Source organism: Myotis myotis, unplaced genomic scaffold, assembly GCF_014108235.1.
Source record: "Myotis myotis isolate mMyoMyo1 unplaced genomic scaffold, mMyoMyo1.p scaffold_m19_p_4, whole genome shotgun sequence".
Lineage (NCBI taxonomy): Eukaryota > Metazoa > Chordata > Mammalia > Chiroptera > Vespertilionidae > Myotis > Myotis myotis.
In genome coordinates, this window is record NW_023416346.1 from 56,623,134 (window position 1) to 56,645,125 (window position 21,992).

The window sequence follows — 21,992 nt, forward strand, 5'->3', positions numbered from 1 at the left end:
CTTGTATGCATGCATATAAGCATAACCAATGGACATAAGACACTGGGGTTAGGGGAGGCCAGGGGAATGTCAAGGGTGGGGAAAAAAAGGAGACATATGTAATACTCTTTGTAATACTTTAAGCAATAAAAAAATAAAATAAAATAAAAAAATAATAAAATAAAAAGTTTGAAAACCAAAAAAAAAGAAGGAAAGAAAAAAAAAGAAGGTAAAGAGAATAGCCAAAGAATATATATACATAGTCCATGGACACAGACAACAATGTGGTGAGAGCCAGATGGAGGGGAGGACAGGGTCTGGGAGGATGTGGGCAAAGGCAGGTGGGAGGAATGTGGGATATCTATAAATAAAGTCAATGATAAAAGTAATATCTATATATATATATATAAATTTACTTGATAAGATTTTTTTTTACCTCTTTAGTCTCTGATATGTCAAAGGCCAGAGGTGGCTAGGCTAAAAAGATAAAGTTCAATTTTCTTTTGGCCTTGGAAGTTTTATCTTAGAAAACTAAAAGCTACTTTACTTCTATAACATTCACACTAGGAGAGAAGTGCTGAAGAGAACTAATAGATATGTCAAGTATAAATGCAGCTTAATCCTGGGTCCACAATCTGATGACAGAAAGAAATGAATAACTGTTCTTAAAAGTCAAAAATAGCATGGAACAGATTGAGAAATCTCAGAGGGAAGAGGGTGTGGGGTGCAGTAAAATATTAATTTGATAATTGAGTAAAGGGAGAAGATAGCAGCGTAGGTAAATGCCTATATTTGCAGCCTCCCACAACTACATCAAAATTACAACTAAAATACAGAACAACCATAATCCAGAACTGCTGGAAAGCTGGCTGAATGGAAGTCCTACAACTAGAGAAGTAAAGAAGAAAGCACACTGAGATTGGTAGGAGGTACAAAGGCACAAACAAGCTGGTCTGGCACCCTCATGTGCCACTTTTTTAATCAGGAGGGAGACCTCTGTGGAGGCCACCTGGAGGAGCAAGGGGTCCCAGCCTCACACCAGACACCCAGCACCGGGTCCCAGAGCTGGGAAAAAAAAATCCCTATGGTCAGTAAGAACTACAGGTGGTAAAATCCAGTGCAGATTGGGGCTCAGTGACACAGAGGCTGCTGGAGACCCAGCTGTTCCTATTAAAAGGCTGGCACCACTAACTGAACTTACAAGATTCCGCTTCCTCTGAGCTGCAGCAGCAGGGCGAGGCTCTGGGGGACTGGATTATCTGACATCGGGGCAGGAACTCAGGGGGTGGCTATCTCCCAGACAGAGGTGCTCACAGGGATCATTGTTCCAATGCTAGGACCGCCCTTGTAGCAGGGCTGATTGGCAACCATTTCTGTTTGCTCTGCCCTGGTGATTCCCTAAGATCCCACCCTATCCAATTTACAACACCACCCAAGCTTTGTGCAAGTGGCTTTTGCATGAGAATGGCCTGTCCTTGCTCAGGCTAAAATCTCTCAAACAAACTGCAGCTGGGTCAGGGAGCCCTAAACCTCTCAATAAAAGGCCTAAACCATGGCACCAGCACCAGCACCATCCTGCCTTGCTTCCTAATTAGGCCTAATCAGGGCACTTCCAAAACCAATACAAAGAGGAGGAATCTGAAGATTTCTCTATAGCTCCTGCTGGGTGGCCCCAGGCAGTGGCTGACTTTGCACCTCCCCTGGAGACCCAAGAGCCAGTGTACCCAGTGGTCAGTGTCAGGCCATACCAGATTACAACTCTACAAATCCATAAGCAACACACTCAAGGGTCAGACTCAGTGAGCACCACAGCCCACTGAAGCAAGTCCTGCTCCATAGGGGTGTCTCTTGCATAGCAGTTCTTCTACTGCAGTCGCAGCTGGTCCTCACAGCCAATTGGCCTGGAGGTCAATTCCTCCCAGTGACACCAACAGCAATCACGGCTCAGCTACAATAAAACTGAGCTTATAGTCCACAAAGGGGTGCACCTAGAGCTCCCAGCTCAGGTGATTAGGGAGGTTGAGTCACTGGGCCCTATAGGACACCTACTACACAAGGCCACTCTACCAACTCAAGGAGACATAGCAGCTCTTCACAACACATAGAAACAAACACAGGGAAGCAGCCAAAATGCAGAGACAAAGAAATGGAAGACAGAAAACTACTGGATATAGAGTTCAAAGCCACGGTTATAAGGTTACTCAAGATTCTTGTAGAAACTTCCAAAAAATGGAGAAGGCCTTTCAGAGATTAAGCATACACTGACTGAAATAAAGAATAATATACAGGTGCCAAAACCGGTTTGGCTCAGTGGATAGAGCGTCGGTCTGCGGACTGAAAGGTCCCAGGTTCGATTCCGGTCAAGGGCATGTACCTGGGTTGCAGGCATATCCCCAGTAGGAGATGTGCAGGAGGCAGCTGATCGATGTTTCTCTCTCATCGATGTTTCTAACTCTCTATCTCTCTCCCTTCCTCTCTGTAAAAAATCAATAAAATATATTTAAAAAAAAAAAGAATAATATACAGGGATTCAACAGTAGAAGATTCTGAGAATCAAATCAATGATTTGAAATATGAGGAAGAAAAAAACACCTGACCACAAGAGCAAGAAGAAAAGGAATCCAAAAAATATGAAGATAGTGTAAGGAGCCACTGGGACAACTTCAAGCATACCAAAATTCGCTTTATGGGGGTACCAGAAGAAGAGAGAGAGCAAGATATTGAAACCTATTTGAAGAAATAATGACAGAAAACTTCCCGTACCTGGTGAAAGAAATAGACTTACAAATCCAGGAAGCACAGAGAGTCCGAAACAAGAGGAACCCAAAGAGGACCACATCCAGACACATCATAATTAAAATGCCAAAGGTTAAAGACAAAGAGCAAATCTTAAAAGCAGCAGGAGAAAGCAGTTAGTTACTTACAAGGGAATGCCCATATGACTGTCAGCTGATTTCTCAACAGAAACTATGCAGGCTAGAAGGGAGTGGCAAGAAATATTTAAAGTGATGAATATCAATGACCTACAACTAAGATTACTCTACCCGTCAAAGCTATCATTTAAAATTGAAGGTCAGATAAAGAGCTTCCCAGACAAAAAACAAAACAAAACAAAACAAAAACTAAAACTAAAGAAGTTCATCACCACTAAACCAGTATTATATGAAACGTTGAATTGTATTCTTTAAGAAGAGGAAGAAGAAAAATATAAAAAATATGAACAACAAAATGGCAACAAATATATGCCTATCAACAATTGAATCTAAAAATCAAAATAAATGAATAAGAAATCGAATGAACAGAATAAACTGGTGAATAAAATAGAATCAGAGGCACATAAATGGAACAGACTGATGAGTCTAAGAGGGAAGGGAGGTGAAGTGGTGGGAAGAGATTATACAAAGATCTTATGTGGATTACTTATGGACACAGACAATAGGGTGGGGAAGGCCTGGTGCGGGGCAAGGACCGGGTGGAGGGGGACAATGGAGGAAAAAGAGGGACATCTGTAATAATCTCAACAATTAAGATTTAAAAATTCCACCGCGCACACACACACACACAAAATCATAACTGAAAGTAATAAAAGTATCCTTGTGTGTTTTTTTTTTAAAAAAAGAGAGTAATCAAAGAACTTATATGCATATATGCATAACCAATGGACACAAACAATAGTGCATGAAAGCCTGGGGAGGGGGCGGGAGAAGGGTGGAGGGGGTCAATGGGGGTAATACTTTCAAAAATAATAATGAACCCTGGCTGGGTGGCTGAGTGGATAGAGTTTCAGCCGCAAACTGAAGGGCCCCAGGTTTGATTCTGGTCAAGGGCACATGCCTGGGTTGTGGGCTCGATCCCCAGTAGGGGGCGTTCAGGAGGCAGCCAATCAATGATTCTCTCTCATCATTGATGTTTCTCTCTCTCTCCTTCTCCCTTCCTCTCTGAAATCAATAAAAAATATATATTAAAAATATATAATAATAATAATAATAATAATAATAATAATAATAAAAGAGAATAGGATTCAGGAATGTCTTCATTAATATCTCAAAGAATAGGGAAATACTATTTATATTATAGAGCAAAGGTAAAAGTATCAGTGTAACATGAGCAATAATAGGAATGAGAGGGGCTACCATTTGTTGAATGCCTAACATGTGACAACTACTATTAACATATTGTTGGATATAATCCTCATAATGACCTAGTAGCATGAGAACTGCTACTACCATTGTATAGACAAGGTATTGAAGGTGCACAGAGGTTTATTTACTTGTCTGAGATCACATAGATAGTAAATGGGAAGAGTGGAATCTAAAACTAGGCCTTTCTTGTTACAATGGTTCCACTCTGCCTATGTTCCTTTCATAAGGAATTCACTAACCTATTACTATGAGAGAGATTACTGGCTAAGTTTCAAGCACAGAATGGTTACTAAGTACTGAATATAGCTCTGCCAAATGAAGTGGGCTGTCAAAATGCATAGCCTGATGCAAAGTAATCAACTCCCCAAACACTGAAAATTACAAAATACTCTTATAAATAAATCCTATCATTAACATAGTTGAACAAACTAATAAATAATAGTTCTAGGGATCTAGAGTAAGTGGTTCTCAAATGGGAATGGGTGAAATCCCATTCCTTCCTTGAGAATCTGATGAACAGTAAGATCATACAAAAACAGCCCTATGTGACACAACATTTTAGTAAACAATTTCAGAGGCCTTTTGGTCTCCTTGGTGTCCACTGTGGTAGATGGCATCATTGCTCCTAATACTTCTCCCCTCCCTATATTCATGCCCTTTGCCATAGAACTTTGTAGCTCCAGCTCCTCCCACTAGAGGCAAATAATACTTCCTTACCCCATTGATGTTGGCCTTGGCCATGTGATTTGCTTTGACCAATGTAAATGACATAATGCCAATTCTATCTTTAGTCTTTAAGAGCCATTACAGGTTTTTGTTTGTTTGTTGTTGTTTTTTTTTTAATCATTTCTCCGACATTTCTCTCATTACCATGAAAAGAAAATGCACCAGATAGCCTTTTGGTCCAAGAAAGATCAAAGACACATAGCTAGACCTAGACTCAACTTGCAGCTTGGAGCTCAGCCCAGTTGAACCTAGACTAGGTCAGCCAACCTACAGCTGATTTACACATGTATAAATGAGAATGAATGCTTTTCTGTTAAGCCAATGAGCTTTGGGGTGGTTTTTAATGTAGTATTACTACAGCAATAGTTGACTATATGCACATTCACAATACCTTTCCCCATCAAAAGTCTATATATGCTAAGAATCTCTGCTGCAGAATGTTTTATTATGTAAGTCCATTGTGCTTCCCCACATTGCACACATATATTTGAAAATTAGTTTCTGAACTCATTTTTACATAAATCAAATGTACACTTCCCACCAACTGACATTATAATGTTTGAGGTATTTTGCCTTAATTTCAATGATCATCTGGCTGCAATTCCTAACACTAGCTATTTGTCTGTCTGCTCCCCAATTTTTTTTCTGATAAGTAGTCAATGACCAAGAAACATATATTTAGAAGTATGAAGGGAGAACCACTTGAAAGGAATCCATTTATAAATTGAAGAATATTCTGTAATTAAAATATTATTCTCCTTAGTACTGATCTCTTTGGTAAGCTCAAAATTTTGACAACTGGGTCTATAAAAGCAGGGTACCTAAATTACCAAGCCTGACTCTCGGCAAAATGCAGTATTTATCTTGATGTGAAATAAATAATACTATTTGCTGTGTTTTGATGCTGAAAATTTAGTATTATGCTTCAACCTCATTCCATAAGAACAGTGTTAATATAAACTTCCTTGCAACAGAAGTCAAGGCATGTGACTGACAAGCCTCCATTCCTGGTTGACATTTATTTCTAGAAAGAAACGAAACCAAACTCACAAGGTAGGGTTTGGCAGAGTCCATTGCAGTCATATTCCCTATTAATATTTATGGAATTTAATTGACAAAAAACTGAAGTGGATCTTAGTCTCATCTTTGTCACCCACTAACTGTGTGACTTTAGGCAAATTGCTTAGCTTCTCTGTGCCTCAGTTTTTTTCATCAGGAAAGTGGGGTAGGATGGAGTTCCTCCAGAGAAGAGAGCAAATTTTATTTATTTTTACATCCCCAGCCACTATATACACATATATTTTTCAGGATGAAGGAAGATAGAAAAGAGAAATAGAGGCAGACATGGACACAAATTGGTATGTTCTTATTTTGTCCAATTCAATCAAGGAGGAGACCAGCCATACCAAAGAAAGATTGTAAGAAGAAGAAAGAAAGCTACCAGAACACATACCTATGTATGGCATAAAATGTTGGACACAGCATCTACAGATTCACGTATCTAATTGTTGGGTCAGTTTTACTCCAAAAATAAAAGAACAAAGTGGAATCTGGAGAGCATTATGCTAAGTGAAATAAGCCAGTCAATGAAGGAAAAATACCACATGATCTCACTCATTCATGGATAATAGAGACCATTATAAACTTTTGAACAATAATAGATACAGAGGCATAGCTGCCTCAAACAGATTGTCAAACTGCAGCGGGAAGGCCAGGGAGGGTTGGGGGACAGGAGGTAGGGGGGTAAGAGATCAACCAAAGGACTTGTATGCATGCATATAAGCATAACCAATGGACATAAGACACTGGGGGATAGGGGAGGCTAGGGGATTGTCTAGGGCGGGGGGGAAAAAATGGACACATATGTAATACCCATTGTATTACTTTATGCAATAAAAAAAAAATCAAAAAAAGAGAACAAAGTGGAATCAAAGAGAGACTGTATTTTGTATCTCCATTCATAATCTTAATTTAAAATACAGAGGTAGTTTCGATTTTTTCTATTAATCATGCTCTCAGAAAAGATAAATCTTTAAAGTTGAGAACATGCAAAATAAAATTTATAATAATATTCAAAATAAAAATGTTATTGAGAATATAGTATGTATGTTACTCAATAGAAAGACAGAAAAACATATTCAAGAGCTATAAACTTCAAGTTAAATGAATAGCATTAAAGCTTATAACAAAATTACAGACAAGTAATTCAAGCTCTCTCAAGGGTTTTACATACTTCAAGGAAAACATCTTCCAATTATCATAAAAAAAGTCCTCTCCAATTTTCACAGTTCATTTAAAATAGGCTGATTGCAAATGTAAAACCTATCGCTCAGGTAGTGTTGCATAGTCAGCTGTAACCATAAACTCCAGTGCAATGACACGTAATTTGAATAGCAATACTACTACTTATGCTATTTCATTCAGATTGCTTAACATTTATACCAACACTCCCACTGGAGGAAAATAACACAAAATATTTGTAATAAACAAGTATAATTTTATTATTAATCTTTTACAGACAAAAACAATTTGCCAAAAAAGAAATCAGCAGCAGAAAAAGAAACAAAATGCTACTTTGACTACAGTATTAACAGAAGAGTATCATTTTCTTAAATGTATTTCCTACAATTATCATCAGTGGGTTGCCTGCAGGGAAGAAAGAAAAAAAAAAAAAAAAAAAAACGTTTAACTCAGAGATTAAAACAAAACAAAAAAAAATCTAAGAAAAGGGTTGCAGGTATCTAACTATTAAGAGCCTTCATGGGGTAAAAACTAGATTTTAAAATTTCATTATATGGTGTCATTATGCAAAATCTGCAGGGGATAGGAGTTCTGCCTAGACAAGGAGGTTGCAGGGCAGCTTGATTTTGGACAGGCCAAGCATTTTTTTCTGGAGCAAACCTGAAATGTTACAGGGAAGTCCATGTCTTCAAGAGCCCAGTGTCTTACTCATTAACACATGATTTAATTTTTTGGTAGCCTTCTCTTTTGTTATTTCATTCATTAACACACTCAGTTGTTGATTTCCTACTATATGCCAGCCTCTGATTAGTCTCTTCCTTCAAGAAGCTTACCTTCTAGTGGACTGGACAGATATACAAGTAAAGTAAAGAAAGATCACATATATATAAGAGATGGAGGTGAGGGTAGTTGGGAGGAAGTTAATGTTATCTTCAAGGAGGAAATTATGCCTGAATTAAGTCTTGAAAGATGAATACGGGTCTCCAGAAAGACAAACAGAATAAATTCCAAGCAGTGAAGTAACATAAATAAAATCTCAGAAGTATGACTAGTCATGGTGTCTGGGGGAATTACAATTTTGCCTAATTAGTAATTCTGGGGGTTAACCAGGATGCTCATTTTCCTTTAAATATTCAATATGACCCCAAAACCCTAGTATCTGACAATTCTCAGTAAAAAAGGTTTACTACATCTAAGTCATATCTATGCAACACTGAATTGCAGATGAATCGCTTAATTTGCTAAAGAGCAAGAAAACAGAAAGATAAAATACTTTCAATCAACTTCAAATAGGTCCTGATCCTATGACTTGAAAAACCAGAGGATACTGATAACCTTCCACGTTAAGGCTGAGGTTTTGATTTCCCTCTATACAAATGGAAGCTTGGGGGTTAGAATGGGAACCTTCCTCACAGGACTTCTGGCTTACAAATAAGACCTTCTCACAGGATTTGAGGAGTGCTCTAAAATCTAACTTCAGTGGAACACATTTCTTGTTTATATACATTCAAAGCCCCATGAACTTTGTTCCCTGCAGTTCCATCTCTCTCTCTGGTTAGGAAAGTAGAGCTATCATTCTTTTTCCTCTCCATAGCTCTAGAGCAGTGGTTCTCAACCTTCCTAATGCCGTGACCCTTTAATACAGTTCCTCATGTTGTGGTGACCCCCAACCATAAAATTGAACAAAAATAGATACAGAGGCAGAGCAGCATCGAACAGACTGTCAAACTACAGCAAAAAGGCCAGGGAGGGTAGGAGGTATGGCGGGGGGTAAGAGATTAACAAGGACTTGTATGCATGCATATAAGCATAACCAATGGACACAAGACACTGGGGGGTAGGGGAGGCCAGGGGAATGTCAAGCGGGAAAAAAAGGAGACATAAGTAATACTCTTTGTAATACTTTAAGCAAAAAAACAAAATTTTAAAAAAAGATTTTCGTTGCTACTTCATAACTGTAATTTTGCTACTGTTATGAATCATAATGTAAATATGTGATATGCAGGATGTATTTTCATTGTTACAAATTGAACATAATTAAAGCATAGTGATTAATCAAAAAAAACAATATCCTATCTAATAAAAGAGAAACATGGTAATTAGCCGTACATCCGCTACCCTTCCCATTGGCTAATCAGGGCGATATGCAAATTAACTGCCAGCCAAGATGGCGGCCGGCAGCCAGGCAGCTGGAAGCGAACATGAGGCTTGCTTGCTTCAGTGACAGAGGACTCCAATGTTCCCCGCCTGCCGCTGACGGCCTCTGAGCTTGCAGTTTGAAACATTGTTACAAAAATAGAAGCTAAACAAAACCCCAGAAACCTGCTTTCAGCCAGCCGGGATCTCAGAGCTGGAGTTGAAACAGTGTTTCAATTATAGAACCCAAACAAACCAGACACCTGCTTTCAGCAGCGGAGGCCTAAGAGCTGGAGCCAAGCCTCAGAGCTAAAGCTGGCCCAGAATTAAAAAAAAGAAAAAGAAAAAAAGGAGCAGTTGGGAGCTTCAGTCACCCACGAGCCTGAAAACAGCCCTTAGCCCCTCACCCAGACTGGCCAGGTACCCCAGTGGGGACCCCCACCCTGATCCAGGACACCCTTCAGGGCAAACCAGCCAGCCCCCACCCGTGCACCAGGCCTCTATCCTATATAGTAAAAGGGTAATATGCCTCCCAGCACCAGGATCAGTGGAGCCGTGAGGCCTTCCGGCACCGGGATTAGCATGACAGGGGACAGCGCCCAAACCCCCTGATTTCCCTGCGGCTCTGTGTGTGACAGGGGGCGGGGCCACAACCTCCCTATCTGCCCTGCTCTGTTCATGACAGTGGAAGGCGCCTCAACCCCCTGATCAGCCCTGCTCTGTGTGTGACAGGGTGCAGCGCCCCAACCCCCTGATCGGCCCTGCTCTGTGTGTGACAGGGTGCGGCAACCCAACCCCCCCCCCAACGGGCCCTGCTCTGTGTGTGACGGGGTAGAGCCATAACCACCCCATCGGCCCTGCCTTGAGTGTGACAGTGGCGGTGCCCCAACCCCCTGATCCGCCCTGCTCTGTGTGTGACAGAGGGCAGTGCCCCAACTCCCCTATCGGCCCTACTCTGTGAATGACAGGGGGGAGCTCCTCAACCCCCTGATGGGCCCTGCTCTGTGCATGACAGGGGGGAGCTCCCCAACCCCCTGATGGGCCCTGCTCTGTGAGTGACAGGGTATGGAGCCCCAACCCCCCTGATGGGCCCTGCTCTGTGAGTGACAGGGGGCAGCGCCCCAACTCCCCAATCAGCCCTGCTCTGAGCCCGACCAGGGGCTGCACCTAGGGATTGGGCCTGCCCTCTGCCACCCGGGAGCAGGCCTAATCCAGCAGGTCCTTATCTCCCAAGGGGTCCCAGACTGCAAGAGGGCACAGGCTGGGCTGAGGGACCCCCCCTCCTCCCCGAGTGCACAAATTTTTGTGCACCGGGCTTCTAGTGTAATTATATATGTGTTTTCTGATGGTCTTAGGCGACCCCTGTGAAAGGGTCATTCAACCCTCAAAGGGTTCGCGACCCACAGGTTGAGAACAGCTGCTCTACAGCCAGGGGCAGGTCAATTGTTTGTAGAAATTCAGAACAATACCCTCCTAGCCCAATGCTGTTTACCAATTCACTCTACAAATTACTGGTAGTCTAGTAGTTTTCTCAGCTTAAAGGAAAGTGTTTTTTGTTTGTTTGTTTGTTTGTTTGTTTTTAAATGGTTGTTGATTATGTCCTTTGTACAGCTAAGCTCTGTCCTGACTTGTGGACAGTTTCCAGTGGTACAGTGGGCTGACAGGTTAATGAAGATCAAATTAACATCCTTTTTACTCATGGAAGGCAATCCATGGTGTGATGTAGCAAAAAAAAAAAAAAAAAAAAAAAAAAATGCTACAGATGGCCATTCCAGATAAACTAAGAAAAGGTTGAGATTCTATTTGCACCACGTCATTTCTATATGGAACTCATACATTCTGTCAACCAGAGTTCTCCTCCTCCCCTTGGCCAGAAAATAAAAATGTTCCTACAGAGAATGATATACATATTTTTGTCCTTGAGTTACTGTTTTAAATGCACTTGATTTTTTATATGTGTGCTGACAGTAATACTATGTCTCTTATACATGAAGTTCCCAGAGGGCAGAGGTTCTATCTTTGCTATTTCTTATATAACTAATACATTGTGAAGTAGCAAGAACAACTAGGTGCTTAATCAATGTCTTAATATGTGGGCTTAATATATAAATAGAATGACCATGTAATTGATTATTCAAACTAGGACACTTGTGAGAGTAGTTGTGCCGGGACAAGAAGCATAAACCAGAATTGTTCTGGGAAAACCATGATGTTAATGTCACCCTTTTTAATCCAAGAGAAGGCTTCTCCTTTGGAGACAGCCAGAATTATTTTTTGTGGTGACGAGTAAAAATGTATTTTGAGTCAGACATTACTTTCAAATGGAAAGTGTATCTTTTCAGAATGGCTCCAAAAGAATAAAACAGGGTGTTTCTACTCATATATATTGAATTCTCTTTGTAGATATTATAGGCTAGTAGGTCACCTCTCTTACACTTAATTTTTTATTTTATTTTAGTGTGATAGCTCATGACAACTCTAATGAAAGTGTGTGCATTAGGCAATGGATATATAGTTGGAAAAAACAACGGAAAGTTTTTTCCATGGAAATCTATTCAGCTTTCTATTTTTGAAAGGCTGGTGCTTAGAGCTATCAGTTTACAAATATATATGCATTCAAAAAATTGCAATTTTTTTTTTTTACAAATTTGTCATTTTAGACCAGTCAGCCAAACTTTAATTTGCATTTATTAAAGAATAATCCACAAATCAGCTTTTAAAAGAGTGGTTTATCTGGTTAAAACAACAACACCAACACAGATCTGTTATTTTTCTTTTCTCTTTCTAATTCTTTTTCATATTTATTTTATCTGATTTTCCATCATGTACTCTAGCAGTTACTTATATGCTTTAAACCCAAAATAAAAACTCCCAAATACAACATTTTAGTGAAAGTCAAGTTACAACAGATATTTGTTTATGTGACATTAAGTTGAGAATGACCTTAAAGGTGCACCTCACTCCCTGACCAGTTTGGCTCAGCGGATAGAGCGTCGGGATGCTATGAGAAGTTGTGGGTAAATAAGAATTAGTCTTTATTGCAGAAGCCAGTGGCCATGTAGCCATCAGACAATACAATCTTTCACAAAAAAGTCCATACAGGCAGGCAGCTGGACAATGGCTGGTGAACAGATACATCTTTCCCACAAAAGCAACATTCATCTCTGTATCCACACCTATTATCTCAGCAGCTGCATGCTGCCTGTAATCTCACTGCTTTACATCGTAGCGGTATCTCAGCTCTCTGGCTCAGAAACTTCTCCTGTCTCCCCTGCCCAGCCCACTGGCCGGTTAACATGGTAGCTATATCTGAGCTCTCTATGAGTTATTAGACTTATATAGTAGAAGTACCACTTCTTAGCTCCATCTGAGCTCTTCTCCCTCCTGCACACATAGGACTTACATTCTCTGTGTTTGTCGCCTCTCCTCTGAGCTCTCTAGCCTCTCTTTGGTCAGTAACCTGTATATTGCTCCAGAAACAAAGAAGGCTAGATGCCAACAGTGACATCAATAATATGGGTTACAGAAGGCCACAATGTACCCTTGCACCCACTCATGGTATCTTGACCTTGGGCACCCGGATTAGGCTCATGCAAGAATGGCCTTGAACATCCCAGTGTACATGTAACAAGGCCTCTGTGCTCTCATTGGTGTGGTTCCCACAGAAACCAAGTAGAAAACTTACTGAAAAGTAGGGCCTCTTGTTTTATGTAAAATTTCCTTTGCCAGCAACCCTCCACTTCCCACCTTCACAATCCATCACTTTCAAATCCCAAGACCAAGAAATGGAACTTAAATTCAAGTCTTAAGAGGTAAGTAAATCTTAAGAGGAACTCAATATTCCTTTAAGAAACTACTAAAGGAACAAGAAAGGGAGAAAAAAGTAGCATTTATCATGCACTTTCTGTGTGTTCAATGTCTTTAAAATTTTCTTCATTTTAAAAAACATTCGTATTTAAATAGCCAGCAACCCTAGCACATGCAAATAAAATAAGACTTAACAAAAATTATGTTCATGGCCGAAACCGGTTTGGCTCAGTGGATAGAGCGTCGGCCTGCGGACTGAAAGGTCCCAGGTTCGATTCCGGTCAAGGGCATGTACCTGGGTTGCGGGCACATCCCCAGTAGGAGATGTGCAGGAGGCAGCTGATCGATGTTTCTCTCCCATCGATGTTTCTAACTCTCTATCTCTCTCCCTTTCTCTCTGTAAAAAAATCAATAAAATATATTTTAAAAAAATGATGTCCATGGTACTTTTCATGGTGAGGTGTTCTGATATCAATGTCACAGGTACTGTTATGCCTAGAGTTGCTTAACTGTTGACTTTGCCTATGCAAAGGTAGATCTGTTAGCTTCTCTACTGGTTTAGATTTCTTGTTCCTGCTATTTCAACAAGGAAAACATAGGAAGCATCCTGCTAACCTATCATGCATAACTTTTGTAGTAGATTAACAATGGCTACAAACTATTTGATACTTCTCCCATTGAGAAGTGTGGTCCATGTCCTCTCTCCTTGAATTTTTGTAGACACTGCACTTTGACCAGTAGAATATGAAGAAGTGACTGTGCCAGATTCTGAGCCCAAGAATTCAAAGACTGGCCACTTTCATTTTGTCTCTTGGAACACCTGCTCTGAGGGCAACAACTACTGCATAAGAAATCTAAGTAGCTTGAGACCACTTCCATCTTATAATGAAGCCCACACTACAATGTGGAAAGAAAAATTTTCAGCCTGCTCTCAGTTTTCCCACTATCACTATCTAGGCTCTGGATACATGTATGAAGAAGCCATGCTGGCATCCAGTCTTCAGATTATTTCAGCCCTAGCCATTTGGTAGTAACTTCATGAGAGCCCAAGTGACAAATGATCAGCTGAGACTGGTCAGTCTATAGAACTGTAAGAGATAATAAACTGTTGTTAAAGCCATAAATTTTTGGATGCTCTGTTATTAAAATTATTCCTAAAGTGCTTTAAAAATATAAGTCTGAAACTGGGACTCCTTTTTATCATTCTTCTGTATTTCCTCAGCATTTGTGCATTAAATTTGTATATTTCTGTATGCATAATTACATCTTCTAAATAGTAATGTTCTATTACAAAATAGGATGTTTATGTATCTTTTTTTTAGAAAGCAACTATTCCACAGACAGAAGCATATACACCGAACTATAAATAGTACTTCAAACATGGTAGAATATTTTCCTTTAGTATTAAGCTTGGAATTTTCATAAAACTGGCACTTAAAAAAATAAACTTTTATTATACCCTTAAAAGGCCACTTATTTCTGAGTTTTTTCTCTCTAAGCTTAAGGGAAAAGTCCTCAAAAGAATTCTTACTTTCTTCCTTTGTTTATATTACAAGTTCTCCTGAGCATACATTTATCCTCTACCTTTTATCCCAATATCCCTGCAGGGGGAAATAGAGAGCAACCTGATACCTCCTCAGGTTGCATTGTGTTTCTGGTTCTGAAATAGGATGGATAATTTAACTATATGGGTTTAGCCTCTTAGACTTTATTTTCAGGAAAATAGCCACTTTTAAACAGGTCAGCATTTTCATAAACTTTTCCTAGAATCTATTTAAATCTTATAATAAATTACCAGCTTAGTACCTGCAAACACCTATATTACATAGCAGGGCATGCAAAACAAATCAGATTGCCAAAGAGCAGAGCTTAATCTATGAAAATTATTTTTTGTTCCATATATTATAACTTTAATTCAATAACTTTTCTAAAATGGATCTGTGCTTATATAAGCAGATAAATAATTAGAAAGCATATAAATCATTATTTCCTAAAGTGACTATAACCAGATTCAATGCAATTTACAGATAAATATGAGAAATGACTACTACTTCTTTTTACTGAATTAAATCCAGCATCATATCAAAGAAGAGAAATGAAGACTCCCATGTTTGTTTGCAAAGAACATAATTTTAAAGAAATATAAATCTCATTTTTCATGTATTTAAAAAATTTTCTTAGTCGGGGAAGACTCTTATTTAAAAAAATTAACATTTGTGCTCTTATTTAATAAAATGTCATCTTAAAATGAGAAAATAACCCTTCATATCTAGTAAACTCTCACTTTATGTAGAATAAAATTCAAGAGACTAGAATGAATGTGTAGTCTGAGTTTCTAACTACCTTTAAGACATGCAGCACTATTAAATTATAATACACATTAATAACCATTAGGTAAAGCAAGGTTATTATTGAAACATCTAAGACTAAAAATCAGTCTATGTCATGTAATGTTGTGAAATATAAATCATTAATAACTACAGAAATAAATCATGAAACCCAGAAATTGAAGCCCCTTTGAAGGGTTGCTTATTTTACTGGGTCTTTGATTTGAGGAAAAAGCCATAGTCCTGTGGCAACATTTTTAAATTGTAAGATAGTACACTTCCATAATAAATGCAATATTTCTAATAGTTTAGATAATGAGAATCAATAGACCTATCCAAATTATAGCAAATTTCAATTTTTTCATGTACTAATCAGTTCCTTATATGTAAAATGTGTCATGAAGTCCTCTCTCCTTGCTTAGGAAAGGGTTTTAAATGGTGAACTTGGAAAATGGAAATAAACAGGGGAAATTTTGGGGAAAAGGCTATCCTCCTAGAAAATAATGGATGTAGTGAATAGTCTTACTTGCCCAGTACTTCTACAAGAAAATGCATTCTAAATTGCTATAAAAAGTGTGTAGAAAAAATGAAAGTTATCTGATTCCTGGAAGGTTTATGGGATGGCAGTGAATTCCAGAGGCTATATGCTCAATGGGATCTTGTTTATTATCAGATGAAGTCCTACTCCCTACTAACATCTTGGTGGTTATAAAGGGTGACAATCTCTGGAAGGGCTGTCCTACAGAAGCTTGACTCAGTAGCTTGCCATAGAAGAGTATGACCAGCTTACTAGGCTAAAGCCATATATACCCAATTATAAAGTTTTCCTTCATAATTTGTTCCAGGCATTCTTTGAGGAACAACCCAATCCTAATTGTCAGAGGAGATAACTGGCAAATTTGCTGCTGATCACAATTACTTACAGAAGTAAAGAGAAGCAGAAGAAAAGGAAAATATTGCAAAAGAGATTTTATGTACTCAACAGGGAAAAATGGCAAGTACTATTTTACCTAGCAATCAACTTACTCTATGAACTTGGTAATGTACTTTTCATATTACCCTAATTACTGATAGCCAACTTCATCATCCTTCTCTGCTACCTGGAAACCATTCCTTAGGTAATTCAGTCTAGGCTTAGTCTGTCTTGAATAAGTTATTTTATAATTATGAGTGTTTATTTTTTTAAATATTTTGTATTGATTTCAGAGTCGAAGGGAGAGGGAGAAAGATAGAAGCATCAATGATGAGAGAGAATTATGGATCGGCTGCCTGCTGCATGACCCACTCTGGGTATCAAGCCCACAACCTGGCTATGTGCCCTGACCAGGAACTGAATGGTGACCTCCTCGTTCATAGGTCAATGCTCAGCCACTGAGCCATGCCAGCTGGGCATTATGAGTAGTTCTTACTGTAAGTCTCTACTTTCCTTCCACCTCACCAAAAAGGATCCACATAAATCAAATAACTTTGACATAGAAAGTATAAAATTCTGCCATTAAAAAGTCATGATAGCTAAACTCATACCTATTTAGAGAATGATGTCAAATGGCCACATTTACAAAATACAACATATTATGCCAACAAGAACTACAGTGGGGCCTTGACTTACGAGTTTAATTTGTTCCGAGACCGAGCTTGTTAAGGAGCTTGTTAAGGACCTCATCAACTCAAATTACTCAGTCAACTCAATGCAAAAAATTGGCCGAGAGACAGCTGGTATCTCAAAAAACTCGTTAGTCGGGACACTCGTAAGTCAAGGCCCCACTGTAGTGCCATAACTTACACCAGATATAGGGAGCTTGAAGCAAGTGAAACAAATCGGTTTCAGGCAACAATTTAATATTGTATATCCTATTGCAAAGGAAAATAAAGTTCGCTCAACAAAGAGAACCTCAAATAACTCAATAGAGAATCAACAAACTACACTTAAAATTGAAACTACTGTTTGTTGAACAAGTTGTCAGTTGGCACAAATGTGACACTTGACTTTCTCATGCATATTGCAAAAGAAATGCACATGCAAAAGAGCCATGAATTGCCTGGAGCAAGGCTGATTTTGTTTATACCTGTATTTTTTCTACTAGTTCACTTACAGATTATGTGTGTGTGTGTTTTCAATTTTGCATTCAAAAACAAAGGGAAAATGTAGGATTAAGGAGAATTTTCAGTAGTCTGGAACTACATGCCCTTATGACAATGTTTAACTAACAATGAATTGCTACACAATTATTTTCACTTAACATCTATAACTTAGTAAAATTAGGGAATCTAAAAATCAAACAAAAAATGGCCTTGGATGGGGGGGGGCTTAGTTGGTTGGAGCATTGTCCCCTATACCAAAAGGTTATAGGTTTGATTCTTGGTCAGGCACATTAGGCACACACCTAGGTTGTGGGTTCCATCCTTCGTCAGGATGCATACAGGAGGCAACAGATTGATGTTTCTCACATCCATTTTTCTCTCTCTTACCTCATCTCTCTCTCTCTCTCTCTCTCTCTCTCTCTCTCTCTCTCTCATCTCTCTCTCTTTAAAATCAATAAAAACTTATTCTAGGGTGAGGATTTAAAATGATAATAAAATAAAACAAAAAAGAATTACTAAGAATTCCATTCTTTATATAGGACACTAGAGGCCTAGTGCATGAATTCATGCATGGGTGGGGTTCCTCTGCCTGGCCAGCAATCAGGGCGGATCAGGGTGGATCAGGGCCATTTCACCCAGTCCTTATCAGGGCTGATTGGGGGCTGGTGGCCGGGAGGAACCGTGGGAGAGACCGCGGGAGGGCTCCAGGGCATGTCTGGCCCCATTTTGCCCAGTCCTGATTGGCCGGACCCAGCAGTAAGTTAACCTACTGGTTGGAGCATCTGCCCCCTGGTGGTCAGTGTAAGTCATAGTGACCGGTTGGTCGACCACTCGGTCAGACCCTTAGCATATTAGGCTTTTATATACATACTAGGGGCCTGGTGCACAAAGATTCGTGCACGGAGGGTGGGTCCCTCAGCCCGACCTGCACCCTCTCCAATGTGGGAGCCCTCAGGGGAACCCTTTGCAATCTGGGAGTTTCTGTCTGTCTTTGCAATCATATGAGCAAATTGTCTGAGACCCCAACCCAGTTTGGTTTGTTGCTCACAGAATAATAGAGGCATTTTTTTTTTATTTGCTTCATTGGTGGAGATTTCCTGAAAGTTTTAGGATATCTTCCCTTTAATTTTTCCTAGACACTATGATTTTACTTATGTCTCTCACTTTTGCTTTCCCTCCATCCCCCACCACAACAGTAACTTGCTCCAGGCTTACTTTGCTCTAGTGTCTAAACTAGGAGATCCACCTGCCAGCAGAACTACGATTCCCAGCATTCCTGGTGCTCCCCGTGGTCTGGACTTCTGCTTCCGGTACAGGGGCTGCCACCAGAACTACTATTCCCAGAATTCCTGGTGCTCCCCGCTCTCTTGGTTTTCCCTTCCTGCTCTGTCTCCAACCCACAGCCTCTCACTCTGCCAAGTCTTCCAAGCCTCCAGCTCTCCCTCTCTGCTCTCCATCTGGTGGCTTGGGGAGCCAAGTTCCCCAAGCTGCTCCACTCTCCACTGGCTCTTCTGCTCTGCTCTCCGCCTGGCAGCTTGGGGGAAGTGACCGAGGGCGCCACGTCCCCCCAAGCCACCTGCTCTCCCACTCTGCTCTCCACCCTGCACCTGTGTATGCAAATTAACCTGCCATCTTTGTTGGGTTAATTTGCATGCTCACTCCTAATTGGCGGGTGGGCATCACAGAGGTATGGTCAATTTACATGATTCTATTTTATTATATAGGATAGATTGTAACTCATGGTGATGAATGCTTGACACGCACTTTCCCTCCAGCCCCTGGTCTTGGAGACCTCATGTCCTTCCAAGGTTCTGCTCACCCTCTTCAGCTGCCACACGAAGTAAATTGTATTGTGTGCCTAGAAACCCTTTGCAGGTCCACAGGTGTGTCTTTACCTTGCTGCAGTTCTGATTACCCCAACTTAAGGGGAGACACCCTCATTATCAGGTAACACCATCGTGGTAAGACCCTTGCTCAGCCTACTGCAGCAGTTTTAAATAGGCCATGGGTTGCCCTAGAATGGTTTTGCTCAGTGGATAGAGCCACAGCCTTCAGACTGAAGGGTCCTGGGTTCAATTCTGGTCAAGGGCACATTCCTGGGTTGTGGGCTCAATCCTCAGTAGGGGGCGTGCAGGAGGCAGCAGATTGATTCTCTTTCATCATTGATCTTTCTATCTCTCTATCCCTCTGCCATCCTCTCTAAAATCAATAAAAATATATTAATAAAAATAAATAGGCCATGAATCAAACATCACTGGCTCTCCATCCATCCAGTCCCCTCACACACTGTTTTGTCTTTGCCCCCCCCCTCCCCCCCACAAACTCTTCTGGGGTCTGCAGAATGGGGTCAGGATTTCTACTTCAACCAAGGGCAACATTTCCACATAGCCCTCCTTCCCTGCCCATCTCTGTCCTCAGTCCTGTGGTGTCTCTCCCTTCCTCCCCTCCATCTAACTTTGTGTGCCCTACTCTTCCCCCTCCTTCTGAGACCTCCTATCTGCAGCCTCCCCCTTTTTCCTCTGGCGGTAGAGCTCCCAAAGGCTGTGTGGGTCGGGGTGGTGCTGTGTGGGGAGGGGCGGGGCTGTGCAGGCAGGTGAGGTGATGCTGGTCAAGGCTGTGTGGGTGGGGCTGTGCAGGGCCATGCAGTGGTATGGAGCTGTGTGGGGTGAGCTCAGATGGGGCCTTGGAGGAGACCTGGGGTGATGGGTCACAGTGAGAAGGAGGAAGGGACGTGGAGCCTGTCCCATTGTAGAGGCACCAGGCTCCTTGGCTGTCCCCACCCAGCAGTTTTTCTAGACCCCTGCGCAGCTGTCGCCCTCTGCCCCTCGCTGCCTCCCACTTCCTTTCAAGTTTTGGACTGGGTTTCTCCAGCTCAGCCCCGCCCCCCTCTCTGCTGTGTCACAGGGAGCCGGAGGCCTCCCCTTGGCCTCCAGCAGGGGCACCCGGCCCGGCCCGCCATAATGGTGCTACCCACTCTCCTGTAGTAGTTAATGAAACTTAACAAATAAAAAGAAGCAGCTCTGAAGATTATAAATTGCACACTGAGAATGCTACATGCTGCAAGGGCTCTTGGATCACATGTAGTAGCCTTCCATGCCATGCGGTCCCTCCTGGCTCCCGCCCTCACCCGCCTCCCCCCGGTAGCTTCCTGATGGCTCTCACCTTACACCTCACTTTGCAGTCCAGCCCATCAGAGCCCACAGCAAGCTAACCTACCAATTGGAGCATCTGCCTCCTGGTGGTCAGTGTGTGTAATAGCGACTGGTTGAGAGGTCGAACTCCCAGCCAAACTCCCATCGAGGGGACAATTTGCATATTAGGCTTTTATTATATAGGATAATGTTTTATATGGCTTTGTGAAAATTCTCAATAGACACCAAATCATTAAAAAGCATTTATTAACTGTGGTAACTGACTCAGTTGGAAATCAGGATTCAATTGATCTTTTGGTACCCTTAACATCTTCCTCTGCCATATTTCCCTTTATACTGTCTTTTTCTTACCAATTTGCCATCCAAAGCACTCACATTCTTTGAACTTACTCCCATCAAAATGTGTTCATTTAAAAAGAGAGCTAAAAAAAATAGACTTATGTTAATTCCCAGTAATATTTGTTATAATTAGACTTTCAGAAATATCTCTTTAAATAAGAGAACATGGAGCTTCAAGCTAAAAATTGTGTTTCTAAATTTTAAGACTTTTGCCAACAGCAATCTAGTAGGAAAGAAATTTGGACAAGCAAAGAGACCTCCCAGGAACCCCTAAAATTAATTGGCATACTCATAAGATTAACTATGATTAACTGCCTAGATGTACATAACAGTGTGTTTACAACCAAGTTCCAAAAAGAATTTTACAACTTATGACACCCACCTTCAGGGAAATCGTAGTCAAGCTAGGCGTATAAGAACATAAGTGAGGTTGAACAAGCTATTTTACATCAGTGTGCCTCAGTTTCTTTATTTTTGGAATATGTATAATGAGAATACATACCTCATCAGTTTTTTGTGAAGATTACAATAGATATTAATGCATGTAGCTCAGAGCAGAGTGCCTGCAGGATATATAAACTGCTGAATAAATCATGGTTATTATTAAATTTACCCACATATAAGAAATTCAGAAAACCATTGAATTATATTGAGAGATAGTAAAGTATTAGTGGAAAGCCAGATCAAAGGAAAGGTCATTAGAACTTGGCACAGAGTGCAGTGAAACCACACTTCTGACTGACCCAAAGTTCCAGGGCCTTGCTAAGTGGTATGGTCTGGAGTCGATGTACCACACCTCAGTCTATACAGCCTGATAACATACACAAAGATGTACTGAAAAAGCAATAAGGGCAGTATAAAGCCATTTGGCAGAGAGATGCCTGTGGAATAAAAGCCAAAAAGGTCTCAGTCCACAAAGTTTCCTATATGCCATCCCACCGCCAGCCAATATGCTACATATAGAGGCATAGATATTTTATTAAACATTTACCAAATTTCTTTGAATCTTTACTTCATTTTTCCAGGCATTGTACATGTCTATTTCTTCTCTATGAGTTTGT